General features: G+C 49.3%; 1 protein-coding gene across 3 annotated transcripts in view; it reads right to left on the bottom strand.

The window, feature by feature from the left end:
• The window catches only part of SPAG9 (sperm associated antigen 9), a 1,633,747-nt gene that overhangs the window by 385,861 nt on the left and 1,229,871 nt on the right, over window positions 1-18,015 (bottom strand). The gene's annotated exons all lie outside the window — the stretch shown is intronic.

The following is an 18,015-nucleotide window of genomic DNA, read 5'->3' as shown; positions in this document are numbered from 1 at the left end:
CTGAGAAATTTCCGATGATTCCGTTGGATGGGAATATGGAAATATGCGTCCTGAAGGTCCAGCGAACACATCCAATCGCCCAACCGGAGAAGAGGATATATTTGGTGGAGCGCCAGCATGCAAAATTTTTCCTTTCTTATGTGTTTGTTCAGTATCCGTAGGTCCAAAATGGGTCTGAACTCTACCTTCGCACTCCTTTTTTGAATCAGAAAGTATCTGGAGTAAACTCCCTTTCCTCTTTAGTTTTTGGGTACTTTTTCTATTGCAGACTTGAGCAGAAGAGTCGCCACCTCTTCTCTGAGCTGCGTTAGATGCTGGGCCGAATGAACAGGAGGAATCGATGGATGGTGGCTTCGGAAACGAAGCGAGTACCCATGCCGCAGTATATTCAGAACCCACTTGTCCTTTGTGATGGATTGCCACTCTGGAAGATGATGCGCAACACTTCCTCCCACCGGAGCGGTGGACAGCATTGGAGGAAGCGGTTCCTCATTGCTTCCCTGGAGCCTTGTTTCCAGCGTTTGACTGCCTGTTGTTACCGCGTCCCCTGGATGGTCTGCGGGACTGGTACTGCTGTTTCTTTTGACCTTGCTGGTCCTGGTTCTTCTGCCACTGAGGGGTTTGAACCCTCTGCTGGTAGTTACGCCTGTCATTTCCCCTGCGGCGTCGAAACTCTTTCCTCTTTTCAACCCCCACGGCTTTCATGGTCTCCAGTTCTGCTTTCATACGGGCCATTTCTTCGTCTGCATGAGACCGAAAAAGTGAACTGCCCGAGAAAGGCAGATTTAGTATTCTTGCCTGCGCTTCCGGCTTCAAGGCCGTCAATCTGAGCCAAGATGATCTTCTGGCTGTGATGCCATGGGCATATGAATGCGCTGCTAGTGTTGCCCCATCTGCCGCTGCACTTATGACCTGGTTAGAAACCAGACTTCCCTTGTGCAAAATTTCTTCAAAGTCCCGTCTATCCTCTGATGGAACTTTTTCAATGAACCTCTGGAGAGAGTCCCACAAAGATCTATCATAGCGCCCCAGAAGTGCTGAGGCGCTGGCCACCTTTAGGCTAGAAGATGCCGAACCGCAAACTCTCCTCCCCCAAGAGTCTTGCGTCTTACTGTCTTTATCTGGGGGCACCGTTGAAGACCCCGCTACTGCATGCGTCTTTCTGGCAGCAGCGGTGATGACAGAATCCGGTGGAGGATCTGATCTTAGGAACAGAGGATCTTCCGGAGCCGGACGGTACTTTTTTTAGAATTCGCGCCGGTGCAGATTTGGTGGTCGCTGGCGTGAGAAAAATATCCATTACTGGTTGTAGCAAACCAGGGACTAACGGCAACAGTGGGCGTGACACTGCTCATTCATGAAGAGTTTCAAAGATTATGGAGGAGGTGATATCCTGAACCGGCATAGGGATATTTAATTTTGTAGCTCCTCTACACAACACTTCCTGAAAAGTAGAGATATCATCCACCGGAGATACACTGGAGGGTGGTGTCTCCGAGAGTGTTGGCGAATAATCCCTTCTGGATGATCTAGATGACGGGGAGGAAGAAGGGGTCCTACGGCGCCTTTTCTCCGATCTGGTCGACTCTCTCCTGTGGGAGGAGGATCTGGAACGCCTCCTTGGTGTTCGAGAGCGACGTCGAGAATCTCTTCCCCGAGAACGTGATCTGACCGGTCTCGCTGGGAAGTCCATGTCTCTTAACCTTGTTAGTGAGGCCTTGACTGCGTAAGACATAGCCGAGTCCTGTGGTATCTCTCTTGCGGGACTTTGAGGTACAGCATGTCCCTCTTCCAATGGATTATTTTCTCTTGCAGGCACTGGAGATTGATTCACAATTTCCGGTGACTCGGACCTTGAACTCGAGCCCTCTGATCCTGAAGGCGAGATCGATATAAGACGTGGTGAATCATGTTCCGAAGTTGTATATACCAGTCTATGAGGGGATTTGCGCCTTGAGACTGGCCGGATCGTAAGGCGAACATGCGACACCTCCTGATGAACCTCTGCAGAGGGCCGCCTCGACGGCGATAGGCCTATCACCAGAGCCCTGGGACTTGACTCCTCGAGGATCAATGGAGATTTTTCTTGCCTCGACGTCGAGAACCTCGTCGTCGACGGAGGACTTGGTCTGAACAGAGGTCTAGACCCCGACGGGGAATCTCGCCTCGACGTTATGGACTTCTCCAAAGCCTTGGAGACCTGTGAGGACGGAGGCACCTGCCTCGACGTCGACTCCGACGGAGGCACCTGCCTCAACGTCGACTCCGACGAGGCGCCTGCCTCGACATCGAATGCTCCGCCGACGAATGCCTCGACATCGCCATTCTCTTCGCCGACGATCGATCTTTCCTCGACGGCGAACTTGGTCTTGACGGTGATCTTGGTCTCGACGTCGACGTAGACTTCGGAGTCGAACGCCTACGAACCTCTTGTGACGTCGACTCTCTCACAGTCCTCGGCGTCGAATGATGTTCCTTCGACGTCGAACGATGTCTCTGTTTCGACGTCGATCGATCTTCCTTTGACCTCGAAAGATGCCTTTTAGACGTAGACCTGTGACGCCGATCTCTTAGACGTCGAAGTCGTCGACGACGAACGCATCCGCTTCGTCGCTGTATCTAAAGTCGACGACGATTTTCTTTTTGCAGCATGACTACCCCTGGACTCCTCACCTCTCAGCGACGATCCCGCCGCTGGAGTCTTCGACGCCGAGCCCGACGCCGATGGGGAGCAAACAGGGACCAGCTGCCTCGACGTCGACCGTTCTGACAAGCCGTAGAGTCTAATCCTCTCTCTCTCCTTTAAAGTCCTTTTTGAAAGGTCTTTACAATGATGACATGTTGCTGGAGAGTGAGAATCTGGCAGGCAGACAATACACACGTCATGTGTGTCTGAAGAGGCCTTCTTTTTTCCACAAGATGGACATGGAATAAATAAAGAAGGCATTTTTCTGACAAAAATAGCAGAAAATCAGTCAGAAAAATACAGGATACGGACTTCTTCTCAGATATTAATAAGAGGAAGTTCAAAAAATTACTAAAATGCAAATAATTCTTGACTAGAAAGTCAAAAAGAAGAGAGCTGAATTCCAGGGTCCTGACTGAAGAAGCCGGAAAGAACAACTGACCTAACTGTCACCCCTGAGGCATGATGGATATGGAAGCCAGGGCTGCCTTAAAGGCACGGTGCCAGTTTTTACCTATACAGGGCTTTTCAGCCTCTATGGTATTGTATTGCAATGCAGCCTGCAGGCTAGCAATGTGTTGTGGATCTGTGTTTCCCACAGTTTTATTTTTTTTGCTTTCTCATGAGTGTTTACCTCATTAAAAAAAAAAAAAAAAGAGATTTAGGTGTTTTATTATACCTATATGTATTATTGGATGTGTATTTATACATTGCCTAGCCTTCTTTTTTAGGGGCTGCATTTGCTTGGGAAAAAATAATATATGTTTATACATATACAGAGCTGTATATATGTATGTTTTTTACATATATGATTTTATTATTTCCGGGGTCCCCGCACATGGGCGGGAATATTCAGTGCTTATGACTATTGATGAGGATCCCCTGGAAGAGAACGCTTTTTCTGGTGGATACAGTATCTGACTGTGGATTCCTCACCTTTTGAATTACTCTTGCGCAGCATTCCACGGAAACTTTTTTCATAGCTATCCCACGTCGACAAGGATGTCACAATGGCAGGGCTCAGTGTGACATCATCGGAGTCATAAGACCTCGTCGCCGTGCTGACGTCAGTTCCACCCATTTTTTCTATGTGTAGGAAAGTATGATCTGCTTCCATGGTTAACCCCACTTTTTGCTTGATGTAATGCTGTTTTTGACTAGTCGGACTGGGATCCTGCTAATCAGGACCCCAGTCTATCTGCTTTCTCCCAAAATTGTTGTGTTAAGCACTTAGGTACATTCCAGATTGGATACTGGGGTACCCTTATCAGTCCATAGTATACGGTACCAAGGTACCCAGGGCATAAGTAGCCCAGAGGTCTCATGGGCTGAAGGATGCATTATGCCACCCATTAGAGACCATGCAAAATGGAACTACAGGCCTGCCATTGCAGCCTGTGTAAGTTGGTGCTTACACCACTTACTCAAGATATAGCTTTCCTACATCTAACTGTCACTGAACTTAAAACCTGTAAGTCATCCCTATAGCAGGCCTTTGAAATCCTGAAGGCAGGGTGCTTAGTTCTAAGTGAGAGGGTGCCCCTGCATGAGCAGGACACCCCTGCAGCGTACGGAGTTCATTCTTCCGGGTTGTCAGTGAAGCAGCCATATACAATATAGAGGGGCAGCGTGTAATCACGCGATGACCATCTCGAAAACAGCTGCAATGAATCCTATCATGTTTGGTATCAAACATGTTGGAATCCTACCCCCACACCATAAACGGTGTGGGAGGTATGATTCCAAGCACTGGAAGAGCCCTTCGTTGGGCTCTCAGTGTTCCCGGTGCCAACCTTCTAGACCCGGACAGCACAAAATGGTTGCTGCCGACCAGAGACACATTTCTGCCCTCCTGCTGCTGAGCCAAGCTCAAGCAGTTGAAGGTGGAACAATAGGCATCCTGGCACAGGGAAGTGTGACCACCTCCCAGACAGGATTTCGTGTACTGGGACCGGGTGGGTGCTCTTGCCACGCCAGAAAGTCTGCATGAGGGGCACACTTGGTGTTCCTGTGCATAGTTCAGTTCAAACCAGTTCTGGGAGCCATTGGCTCCCGATCTGGTGTGAAACTGGACAGCAGGTCTGCAGATCCTGAGCTCCTCCGGACTACGTGGGCTATGCAACACAGGTGGTGGTATCCCACAGCTCCCGAGGCCTGTCCTGCCCTCTCATCAAGTTTGAGTATCCCTCATGGGGGTTGCAATAACCGAGCCCCTGTGCACCATGTCCTTGTTGGCTTCCATCCAAGAAGATCTTCGGGCTCCAAGTAGCCCCAACCTCGAACACCTCCAGTGACCAGAATCTTCAGCCACAGCACATCGTGTGCATCGTGACCTGCATCTTTTGATGAGCTGCTTGAGGATCTCTCGGAACTGCAGTACCTCCGGCTTGTGGGTCCACTTGAGGGTCGCATTTGTTTCTTTCGGCTTCCCCAATTGCCCGGGCCTGCCCTGAATCCCCTGCTGTTGGTGAGTCCCCTAGACCTTGCTGGTCCAGACGTTGCTCCTTCTTTGATTCCTGCATTGGTTGCATTTGCCAAGGCTCGTTGGTGCTCCCGCAGGACGCCGACCCCTCAGCACTCGACATCCTTCGTGGGACAGCTCGTGCGTGGCTCCTAGTCTGCCTCAGCGTTGTCTGGTCCTCACAGCTGCAGTCAAGGTCCTGGTCATCCATCCTACAACACCCGACATCGGAAGGCATTCTTCTTGCAAGTCTCCTGGTCCCTCCTGAGTAACATAGACTTTGTCCCCTCTGCTTGCAGGTACCTCTCATCAAGAATCCATCCTCAGATTTCACTGGACACTTCTTTCTTCCACAGCGGCACTTTTCTGAAGTCCTCTATTGGGTACGACGGTGGTTTCCGACACTACTTCACATGTACCATACCACTTTCTTCGTAAATGGTTTGGTCCCCCGCTGGGGTCACTGTGTATTTTGTGCTATTTACTGTGTTTCTCTGCTAACATATTGTGTGCATTGTGTTTCTCAGTGTAGGAGATATTGGAACATACTAGAGAGTATGATATAATAAATACATATTTTTATAAATACTTGGGGCCATATGTAGGTAGGGACACATTTACCACTTCATAAATACCGAATTTTACCGATTCGGTATTTATGAAGTGGTAAATGAAATGTAGGTATTTGGTCGGTAAATATTACCGATTCGGAATAATTTGGTAATTACCGATTCGGTAATGAGGCATACCTTCCCATTGATGGGAAGGTATGCTTCATTACCGAATCGGTAAATACCGATTCGGTAATGGGGGGAACACATGCAAGGGTGGCAGGGTGTCACATTGACACCCTGTTGCACCCCTGAAACGGCCATGTGTGCACATGTGGCACACATACATGCCCAAAGGGCATGTATGTCTGCCACATTGCACACTTGTAGGCGCTATAAAATGCATTTCACCATCCATACTTTATTTACCACCAACTATTAGTTGGTGGTAAATACCGACTCCAAACATCACCCACACACTCCCCCTACATCTCATTTCTGTATTCGGAATTTACCGAATCGGTAAAATTACCGAATCGGTAATTTTACCGATTCGGTAAATTCCGAATACAGAAATTGTCCCCCTACATACCAAAAGCCAAAATACCGGTCGGTAACGGTATAATTACCGAAAATCGGCCGTTACCGACCGGTATTTGGCTTCCTACATGAGGCCCTAGGTGTGGTTCTTTTTCACTTAATCTATACTATAAGATTGCATTCTGCTTTACACTTCTTCTTCTTCTTCTGGACTATGCCTGAAAGCTACTCTCCACAGCTACCACTTAGAGAGCTTTCTAAGGTTGTCTAAGACCTCTTAAATCACCATAAGTTTATTTGGACTGGTGCAAGGTGACCCCTTACATTAGTGGACATCGAATAGCAGGCCAGTTTCTCACACCGTGCCTTCAAGGCAAAAGGATGAACCGACATTTAACAAGTATACAAAATATGCACATACTATTCAAGAATAACGGAAACTGGAAATTCTAAAACAGACATTTCCTAGCGACAAGCATAATATAATTTCGAATGACAATGAATACAAGACTATCATACCCAAAATTATTTTCTGTATAATTAGGTAGACAACGGGGAAGTGGGTGGGTCAGTGAGAAATCCACAGGCAAATACTGTATCCACCAGAAAAAGCGTTACAGAAGGTAAGTAACTTGTTCTTCTGATGGATACATCTGTCTGTGGATTCCTCACCTTCTGAATCAAATCTCCAAGCAGTCCCGCTCCCGAAGGAGGATGTCCACCTACCTATACCATAAAATCCTGCAGCACAGAACTTGCAAAATGGCTGTCCCTCTTCACCTCCGAATCTAAGCAGTAATGCTTCTCAAATGTGTGGAGGGCGGCCCAAGTTGCCACCTTGCCGATGTCTACAACAAGGACACCTCTAGCGAAAGCCGAAGAAGAAGACTTAGCTCTGGTGGAATGAGCTTGGATGCCTTCAGGAGGCTCTTTCTTGGCCAAGGCGTAGCAGATTTTGATGCAGTGTTTTTCTTGTGGACAGCCTTGCCATTCATCTTTCCCACGTATCCAATGAAGAGTTAGATGTCCAGCCTAGAGTCTTTAGACCTGTCCAGGTAGAAGCTGACCGCCCTCTTAGGGTACAAGCGGTGAAGTCTCTCCTCCTTCTTAGAAAGGTGAGGATAGAAAGTGGGTAGAGTGATAGATTGCCCTAGGTGGAAGGAAGTGACCACCTAAGGCAGGAAAGCAGCTCTGGTCCTAAGAACCATTTTATCTGCATGAATAGAGGTGAAAGGAGGCTTAGAACTAAGAGCCTGTAGCTCACTAACCCTCCTAGCCGAGGTAATCGCAATCAGGAAAATTGTCTTGAATGACAGGAGCCTCAACAGACAACTATGTAGAGGCTCAAAGGGGGACCCCATCAGAAAAGTAAGAACTACATTTAAATCTCACTGAGGCATAATAAATGGAGTGGGAGGAAACCTGTTAGTGAGACCCTTAATGAATCTCATGACTATAGAAGAGTTAAACAATGAGGCTTGGTCTGGTAAGCAAAGAAAAGCGGACAAGGGAGACAAGTAGCCTTTAACAATTGCTGCATCTCAACCCTGTTGAGCCAAGGAAAGAGTAAAACTCAGCATGTCAGACAAATGGGCCTGCAAAGGATCAATGGATCTCTCACCGCACCATTTAACAAACATGGCCCATAATATAACACCCATCATATCCGGTGGGAGAGATTAAGAAATCAGGTTGCCCCGTTCAATCTCCAGACATGAAGGTGCAGACTCTGGAGGTTGGGGTATAGAACCTGTCCGTGATTGCAAGAAAAGGTCTTCCCTGAAAGAGAGAAGGAGAGGAGACGGCGATGAGAGGTGAAGGAGGTCTGTGTACCACACCCTTCTTGTCTAATCTGGGCCGATCAATATGACTTGGGCAGGTCTTGGCGAACCCTCCTCAGAACTCGAGGAATCGAGGGTATGGATGGGAACGCGTAAAGAAGCTGTGAGCCCCAATATAACTGAAACGCATCCCCAAGCGCTCCCCGCATCTGATACTGCAGACTGCAGAACGACAGGCAGTGTGCGTTCTCGAGATTGGCAACCGTTCCAACTGAGGATATCCCCCACATCCAGAAAATGTGATGGCCCACCTCCGGATGAAGACACCACTCATGATTGGCCGAGTATTGCCGACTGAGACTGTCCGCACGCACATTCAGCACCCTGGCCAGATGATTTGCACTTACACAACTCTGATGGCCCTGAGCCCAGAACAAGAGTCGCAGAGCCTCTCTGAAGAGACAATACGACCCTACTCCTCTTTGTTTGTTGAACTGACTGACTCACAAAGGGAGGGAAGAAAGGCCTTGAGAGCCAAACGTATCACCCCCAATTCCAGAAGATTGATGTGAAGGTATCTCTCCTCTGGAGACCAAAGACCCTTGATCTCCAGATTCCCCAGATGAGCACCCCACCCTGGAGTGGAAGCATACGTTATCACTGTGGCCACCAGAGAGGGAGGTTGAAACGGTTTCCCTTGAGACAGGTTGCCTGAAATTCTTCACAACAACAGCTCCACCGCAGTGTCTCTGGAGATTCTGACCACCTCCCTGTGATACCAGTTGTGTTGAAACCACTGCCTGCGGAAACACCACTGGAGTGCCCTCCTGTGCCAGAGTGCATGGTTGACCAACAGTATGCAGGAAGCAAACAGACCGAGCAAGCATAGAACCTTCAGGACTGGAACCGCCTCTCCATCTTGAAACATTGGAATCATAGCTTGGATGTCTAGAAGCCTCTGAGGAGGCGGGAAAGCATGACTCACAGTATTATCCAGTACTGCTCCTATGAACAGGTTGCACTGAGAGGGCACCAAGTGAGATTTGGGTACATTTATCAAAAAACCCAAGTCGAACAACAGCAGAGTTGTTACTTGCAGATGATGAAGGACCATCTCTGGCGACTTTGCCTTGAGCAGCCAGTCGTCCTGATAGGGGAAAACAGGAATCCCCAACCTTCTGAGATGTGCTGCAACCACCGCCATCACCTTCGTGAAGACCCATGGTGCAGAGGTAAGACCGAAAGGAAGGACCACAAACTGATAATGCTGAGATCCCACAGTAAAACGAAGATACATCCGATGCGACTTCAGGATGGGAATGTGAAAATACACATCCTGTAAATCGACCAACACCATCCAGTCTTCCTGCTGCAGCGCCAGAAGAGCCTGAGCTAGGGTCAACATCTTGAAATTCTCCTGTTTGAGGTAAAAATTCAAGAGTCTGAGGTCTAGGATCAGCCTCAATCACCCGTCCTTTTTGGGGATCAGGAAATACCGGGAGTAGCATCCCTGACCCCTTTCCTGCTGCAGAACAACCTCTATTGCACCTTTCTGTAACAAAGACAACCTCTTGTTGCAGGAGCAACAGATGGTCCTTCTAATACCAGCCCTGGCGAGGAGGGAAAGGAGGGGGAAACTCCCAGAAAGGAAGGGTGTGCCCATTTTCTGCAAGATTTAAAACCCAAAGATTTGAAGTAACAGATTTACAACTTTGTAGAAAATGGGACACCCTACCTCCAACGGATCCAACATGCTCTAAGATGAGGGATCTAGAGCTGCTTCACTGTGGAGCCAGTTGGGAGGACAAGAGAGGAGAAGGAGGAGACTCATCGGCGAGCAGCTCTCCGCCGCCGACCTCTACTTCTCCCTCTGTATACTCTGTACAGAGGGTTCACCAATTGTTGTTACTACTGCTGTTGGGCCCGAAAAGGAGCCGCCCTTCTAAAAACCCAAAATCTTCAGTACCCAAAGCCCCTAGGCTGAGATTACAATCCTAGAGACCTTGCAGTAGCTCTGCTATCTTTAAAACGTTGTAGCGCTAAGTCCGCCTTGGTCCCGAAAAGTCTGGAGCCATCAAAAGGAAGGTCCAACAGCGTTGCCTGAACATCATGAGAGAACCCTAATGCTCTCAGCCAGGCGTGCCTCCTAGTAGCCACCACGGAACCCATCACCCTGGCAACGGAGTCAGCTGTGTCAAGCCCAGACTGAAGTACAAGTTACTTACCTTCGGTAACAATGTATCTGGTAGAGACCATTCTAGCCGCAGATTCCTTAACGTAGAATTATCTCCAGGCGTGAGACTGGACCCGGAAAAACTTTCTTGCCCAGCATCTCTGCGTGCCGGGGGCCGGTACCACGCGACTCCACCCCAACGTCCTCCATGGGCGAGACGTTAGCGAGGTCACACTGGCATCAGTTTGCTTCGGAGAACTTTTCCGCGCCACAACGCGGAGCCATCACAACAAAACTGAGGAGAGCATGGGAACAGAGTGCGAAAAAAACAGAGAAACAAAATAGAGAAAAACAAAAGGTGAGAAACATCACCAGGTGGCACTAAGGCACCAGAAGGCGACAACAGCAGGCCAGAGCAGGAAAAGAGCAGAGCACCACTCTGAGGAACAACTGTGCAAGCCAAGGCGAAAGCACCAGGTGGCAGTAAAGCACCAGAAGGCCAGAGCAGCTTAGCCATAGCATGGAAAGCGCAAAGCACCACTCCGTGGAACCACCTTGCAAGCCAAGGCAAAAGCCCTCCTGGAGGCACAAGCATGTGATAGGAGAAGGAGAGAGAGAGAGAGAGAGAGGGAGAGGAGAGAGAGAGAGAGAGAGAGAGAGAGAGAGAGAGAGAGAGAGAGAGAGAGAGAGAGAAGGAGAGAGAAGGAGAGAGAAGGAGAGAGAAGGAGAGAGAAGGAGAGAGAAGGAGAGAGAAGGAGAGAGAAGGAGAGAGAAGGAGAGAGAAGGAGAGAGAGAGAGAGAGAGAGAGAGAGAGAGAGAGAGAGAGAGAGAGAGAGAGAGAGACTGCAACCACAACCACAAGGGAAAGGGCCACAAGCCCGGAACGGAGGAGCAACAGCAATCCATCCCCAGACTACACCGCCAAGGATGGCCATACCTCCTGAAAGGAGTAGGAGGTCAAAGGACAGGTAATCCATCCGCAGACTACAGTGCCAAGGAGGGCCATAATCTCTGAAAGGAGTAGGAAGTCAAAGGACAGGTAAAAGAACTCCTAACGAAGAAGACCGGGTGGGGAGCAGAGAGAAACCAGCTGGAGGGATGCCTGACCGGAAGAACACGTAGAGGACACCCACAGAAGACAAGTCACCCAGAGGGAGGCGACTGCACATACCCATGCAGAGGGTCCTCGCAGAACGGGGAGGAAGAGCGGGTCGTGAAGGAATCCGCGGCTAGAATAGTCTTTACCAGATACATCGTTACCGAAGGTAAGTAACTTGTACATCTGATAGAGACTACTAGCCGCAGATTCCTTAACGTAGAATAGATACCCTAGCCATACCCAGAAGGGAGGAGGGCCTGCGTGAGAGCCTCCCCACCAGGAGAGACACAGGGCTCCAGCAGGGGACATGTCACAGGGACAAGAAGGGATAGGCCAGGAAATCCTTAGCCCAACCAAGGGAGAACTGCCCAACACCCTGCAGGGGCAGACAGCGCCCGAAAAGCCTCAAGGAACACAAGGACCACCTCAACCCCTAGGGAGAAGAGGTAGAACCGGAGGCAGGGCCCACCGGAAGAAACGCATACACAGTGACAGAAAGAGCTGTACACACCCCAGCTGCAAGCAGCAGACAAAGCAGAGACTGTTGCACTGCCAAAAGTGCAGACGGAAGAAGAAAGGCACAAGAGAATGCACCAAAGGCCACAACGGTGTAGCAGAACAAACAGGCCTGCACTGCCATGCACACACAGCAGCAGACAACACCACGGAACGGTGGCCCCAGGACAAGCTAGGCGCCAGCCGAAGGCAGAGGCCAGGACACGCCCCAAGGGAGGGGCCGGCACACACTGACCCACGAATGAAGTGGAACCAGGCATATAGAAAGAGAGATGGGGACGGACCAAGCTGGCCACCAGAACACAAAAAACAGGGAAACCAGTCCCCCCCCCCCGGAACACCAGACAGAGGACCAAGGCGGACAGAAGTGCAAAACCGCTACAACGCAATGCCGCAGACAGCAGGCCGGACTAGGCTAGCGACACAGCGATCCAGGAGAAGGACTGACCGGGGCGCAACGCAAGCCACTCCAAAACCATCAGTAGGAAGATGGCACCTGCGACATACAGTTACACCACGGAGAGCAGAAGCCCTGAAGGACGACCACACCTCCCCAGCACATGATAGGGATATATAATAGCCACCATTACCCCACATAGGGCATGTTACGTCCCAGAACATGGGAACCCTCTTAGGAAAAAGTTTCCGCAGCAGAGGACAAACAGCAAAACTTGCGGAAAAAAACGCAGACGGCTTGCCAATCAGCCAATAAAGAATACACAGAAGGCCTAATCTCAAGGCCTACACGGCTTACCAACAGCCAAAACCACAAGTCAAAAAAGGGCCGGACCAGCAGCCAACAGCACCAACGTCCTAACCAAAGGACCTGAAGGCACATCAACCACACAGAACACTCAACCGGGGCTACTCGCTACAAGGCCCCAGGAAAACAACGGAAAAACACCTCCCAAAACACAGGCCGACTTACAGGTCACTGAGGAGAAGGAGGAGGAGGACGAAGCCCTGCAAGAAACCTCTGAATGGCAGACTCCGCAGGGGCGTGGAACAAAAGAGTGCCATCAAATGGAAGGTCCACCAGCCGTTCCCTAACGTTCTCCAGGAACACACTATCCCGTAGGCAGACATGTTGACGAACGGCCACTGAAGAAGCCATGGTACGACCAAGCACCTCCGAAATGTCCAGAGCCGAGCGAAGAATAAATGCCGCCAGCTCCCGGCCATCCAACCCATGGTGCCTCAGATCAACACAGCCACCCTCCTGAGAAGCGGCAGACATAAGGGACTCTGCCGAATACCCCCGGACACCCCTAAGGTGGTTCAAGATTGCTCGCTACGCTCGCTTGCATTACCGTGTCACTAGAGCAGAAATGTCTAAAAAGTGTGTCACCAACATGAAAAGTTTGGAATGCTTTGGTCTAGAGTATGCTAAAAGTACTCGTATTCATGTGGAAACTGAGTAGGAGAATGTCCAAAGTAGTAAATAAACCATGCCCCTTGCCCGAGAGGAACAACAGTCCCCTGCAAGACAGAGTAGGGGGAAAACACTAGTCACAACAGTGTAAAAAGTGAGGACAAATGTAAAGGTCCCGGACCCCAAGAAGCGAGTATTCCAAGGAGAACATGCCCCTTTAAGAGTTCGGGCTGGACTGTTCCCATGAGGCACAGGGTCAGACTGATTTGCATATGGCCATGTCTGAACTGGGGTGGCAGAGTGGGATAAGAACGGTGATGGATCAAACTCAGATCTGTTGACTGGGTGTGAGTGTTTGATTGGTTCTGATGCTCCGTCCATCACCACCCCCTTTTGTACCCCTTTGAGATTACACAGCATGAACCCAAGCAAAAGCGTGTAGACCCCCATACGGGAACATCAGGGAGTATGGAAACCGCTCCAGAATAAGTGGCCAGAAGGAGGCCATGACCACACACAGCAGAGAACATCTGCTAATACACTACCTTGGAGGACAAACCCAGAAGGGGCTGGTCGTCCAAGTTGCACCAATAAGCAAGCCTCACAGCGGCAAATAGGGTGGCAGTTATGAAAAAACTGCGACAACAAGGTGTCCCGCCAGGCGTGTGAGATAGACACCGCACTGTATGAAACCTATGCCTGGTTCCGATGAACCACAGACGGACCAACAATGCTGTCCAAGGATCACTGTAGGAATAAACATGTGGCACCCAGCAGGATGTCCACGGAAAGACTCCATAGGAGCGTACCAAGGCAAAGGCAGAACCTAATGCCAGCAAATACCCCACATAGGGTAAGGCTAGGGGTGTCCTCTTGCGCTAAGCACACAGTCAGAGGACTGAAAAACAAGAGAAGCAGCCGAACGGCTGCATTGAACAAACATAGAAATGGCTAACCAGCCTGGAACAGTAACCAGCACTAAAACTAACCAGTATATTAGGTTGGGCGCCGTAAAAGTACACCAAGATTTACTGCAGCCCTGACAAGAGACGGGAGAACGCCGAATCTGCAAGGTGGTCATAAAGATCCACCCCATTGAACGACAGATCTATGAGGGCATCCTGAATATGATCAGGGAAACAACTGTCGCGCAGCCAAGCATGGCGGCGTAAAGCCACAGCGCGAGCAAGGACATGTCCCATAGAGTCAGTTGCATCAAGGGAAGACCGAAGGGAGAATTGTGCCATGCTCCTGCCATGCAGCAAAAGACGAAGCAATTCTGCCCGTGGCCCTTCTGAAACAGAAGGGAGAAGGTTCGCAACTGAGTCCCAAAGAGCGGAGGATGCGTGGGCAAACACACAGGCCGTATTTATAGACGTGACGCTTAAACTGGCAGAGGCGAAAAGCCGGCGACCACAATCATCCAGACACCTAGACTCCCTGGTGGGAGGTAACAATGGCAAAGAGGGTGAAGACTTTAAATCAAGAGCCGCCTGAACAACTAAGCCCTGAGCTGCTGGGTGAAGAGACAGACAAAGAGGATCACTCAGAGCAGGGCGGTGCCTACGAGCAATAGCCCGATCAACTGAGTCACCAGAAGAGGTTCCTGACCATGTGCCACGCAGGATGTCAAGTAGAGAGTCCACGAAAGGCAGCAAAGGTTCTACCTCATTAGGCTCCAATGGAGCAAATCCAATAAAGGATCACAAAATAGAGGCACCACAGGAGCGAGTACAGCAGCGGCCCCCTGAATAGCGCGTGCGAAGGCAGCACTAGATTCAGGTGCCATCCGTGCAGGGGAATACAAACCGTCAGTAGGAGATGGTTTAAGGCTAATCCTGCCACTAGACATTAGGAGTGGAGGAGCCGGAGACTAACCCGAAGGCCAGGAAACACAGGGCACTTTCACCCTGGCTCCTTGACCGGGGGAGTCCAGGGAAGCATCAGGTTCCATTTGAGGAGGTGTAAATGGTAATACCGGCGTCGACGGATGCCGTGTTCGAGAACTATGGCTGCCCGAGGAGTCGGGGGAAGCAACCATCAATGGAAGCGGAATCGACGCCGGTACAGAGGTCGATCGATGCCGCATCGGAGTTGCCTGGACGTCGACGACCTCCACAGAGGAAGCGACTGGGACGCCGACCAACATCGATCCTAGTGCAACCTGCCCGGAGGAAGCACGAGGTGCCGGGGCTGGCATCGAGCCTGGGGTAGTACCCGGCGTCGACATCAGTACCGGAAGCCGCACAGGGATAAGAACTGCTGTTTTCCAGGAACCGTGCTCGAATGTGGAAAAGAAGAAAACTGACGTCAGCTCGCCAGGAGGGGCATATATGGCTCCGCTGATGTCATATCGGTGGACGACGTCAGGGCGGAGCCGCCCCCCCGGCGCGCAGAGGTGCTGCTGTAGAAAATTTGCCGGATCCAGTCTGACGCCTGGGGGCATTCTAAGTTAAGGAAACTGCGGCTAGACGTCTCTATCAGATAAACATTTTAATAAGATGAAAACAAATCAGAACACTTTACTTGGTGATGTGCAAATGATAAACATGTTTGCTGAAATCCAATTTCCGCAGATTATTGTTTATACACTATATAGTTTTATAAGTAAAACTGCATGTTAGTGGAAAAAGTGTTTTCCATTTCACTGAAAAATGTGCTGTCTGTAAATGATAGTGCACTACCACCTCATGCTGTAGTAACATATTTATTAAAACTGAGTTTTTAAATATGAACTGCCCTGATAGCAGTGAAGTAAGAGGCAAGTCAAGGGTCATTTGTACCCTATAAGTGGGCTAGATTCCTATTATGCATGCAGCAAACGTTTAGTCTATTGAATCAAATAGCTTTCTTTTGTACAGCAGAAATGATGAATTCACATATTGGAAGGTGCTCTTGTGTGTGATATTGAAGAAAAAGGTGGCTCTGCAAAATAAAATATTTGCCTAGGATGACATAATGAGACCAGCTTATGGGTCAAATACATTACAGTTAGGCAGAGTACATTATTCAAGTTACGAGACCTGCAGGTCTAGTAAAAGATTTTATGATATTTCTAGGTCTGTAACGTGAGTCTAGTGGTGTAATACAAAACGCAGGTGAAGCGGTTCCTACTCCTTTAGCATCTATTCTATGGGGCTGAATCAGCCAATCAGTTTCTCACCCGTTCTCTGGGTGATGGTGGACGGTCAACTCACAGTCTGTGCTCACAAGAGAAATGCTGGGCAGCAGTCGAGACACACGGCAGTCCCACTTGGGCTGGTGGGGGACAGGCTTCTCAGTGGTGTCCCAAAGACAGCTGTGGTGGGTGGTGTGTTTCTAATGGAGGTCTTCTTCTGGACTTTGCCAGCATCTGCCACAGGTAATCTTGCGGTTGCAGGGGCCCTTCGGACTCCAATTTAAGTAGTCTTGTGATACTCACGTTAGACCCTCAGACGTGGCAGAGACGCAGTTCTCCTTCCAGGTGCAAGTCTCAGGTGGCAACTTGACAGCTTCAAGGTGTTTAGAGGCACAGACGGCTAAGTCAAATTGTTGTCGAGACAGGGGGAAGACTGGCACCCCTGATTGCCACAGAAGAGCTGCGACCCACCGCCATCACCTTGGTGAACACCTGAGAAGCGCGGGTTAGGCCAAAAGGGAGCAAAGCGAACATAAAGTGATCGTGGCCCACTGTGAACCGCAGGTAACGCCTGTGGGCAGGCAGAACGGCAATTTGTAAATATGCGTCCTCCAAGTCCATTGATGCATCTCCCGGGTCCAGAGCAGACAAGACTGGAGTGAGAGAATTTTGAAATTCTCCTTCATGAAAAACAAAAAATTGAGAGGGTGTAAGTCTAGGATCGGACGAAGGCCTCCGTCCTTCTTGTGCACCAGAAAGAACCATGACCTGCTTATGGCGTAGGCACCTCGTCTATGGCTTTCTTGGCTAAGAGAGCAGTCACTTCCTGGCGGAGCAAAGAAACATGGTCCTCCGTCAACCTGTTGCAACCAGGTGGCATGGGTGGAGGGGTAGTCTCGAAGGGGAAGGAGTAGCTCCTATTGTCTAATAGCTAAATATAGAAAGGTGTCCTCTGGCAGCACATACTATATAAAACACAACATCATAACATAAGTATGTCATTTGTTTCTCCCCTTTCCACCACGGGTGGCTATAATATATCAAGCTGACAGAACAGAACAAAATCGTAGAATAAATCAGACAAAATGTTATGCAGAAAAATTAAGTCATTAATGAGCCTAGATGGTTTCAATAAACGTTTGCAACACAACCACAAAGGATAACCACAATGAATACTTTCTAGGATCAGGTTCATACATAACACAAAAACGTCTGTCCAACCTGTTTTTTTAAGTATTTACTCAAACTAGTTTGTCTACTGGATCAGGAGCTTGCAATTTTACAATCACTTATCAGTCTCTCTTATTGTAGTCAGATCCTAAACTGGCCTGAAAAGTTAGACATCAGTAGCCAAATATCAGCATATCATTGAGAGAACCTTTCCAATTTACTTTTTACTCCGGGATGCACCTTGCTTGACATGCCAGCAATTACAATTAGATACAAACATACTATTTTGAATAATTTATATTGAGTGTGCACATTCTACATGAATACATTTAAAATAATGATGCAACCAGCCCATCCTGAAAGAGCCTGTATATATCGATACATGCTGGATCAGTTGGGCTTGAGTGAATCACCTTACTCGTAATTACAAAGCATTTCCAGTTTGCCTTTGTTGTCAAGCGTGAGGTACTTCATTCAAGTCCAACGCATCCAGTGTGCACCCATCCACAGACTATTCATTAACATATTTAAGACGTGCCCACAATAAG

This window comes from Triturus cristatus, chromosome 7, assembly GCF_964204655.1.
Source record: "Triturus cristatus chromosome 7, aTriCri1.1, whole genome shotgun sequence".
NCBI classification, from domain to species: domain Eukaryota; kingdom Metazoa; phylum Chordata; class Amphibia; order Caudata; family Salamandridae; genus Triturus; species Triturus cristatus.
Note: the sequence above shows the minus strand (reverse complement) of the source record. Positions and strands in the feature narration are given on the sequence as shown.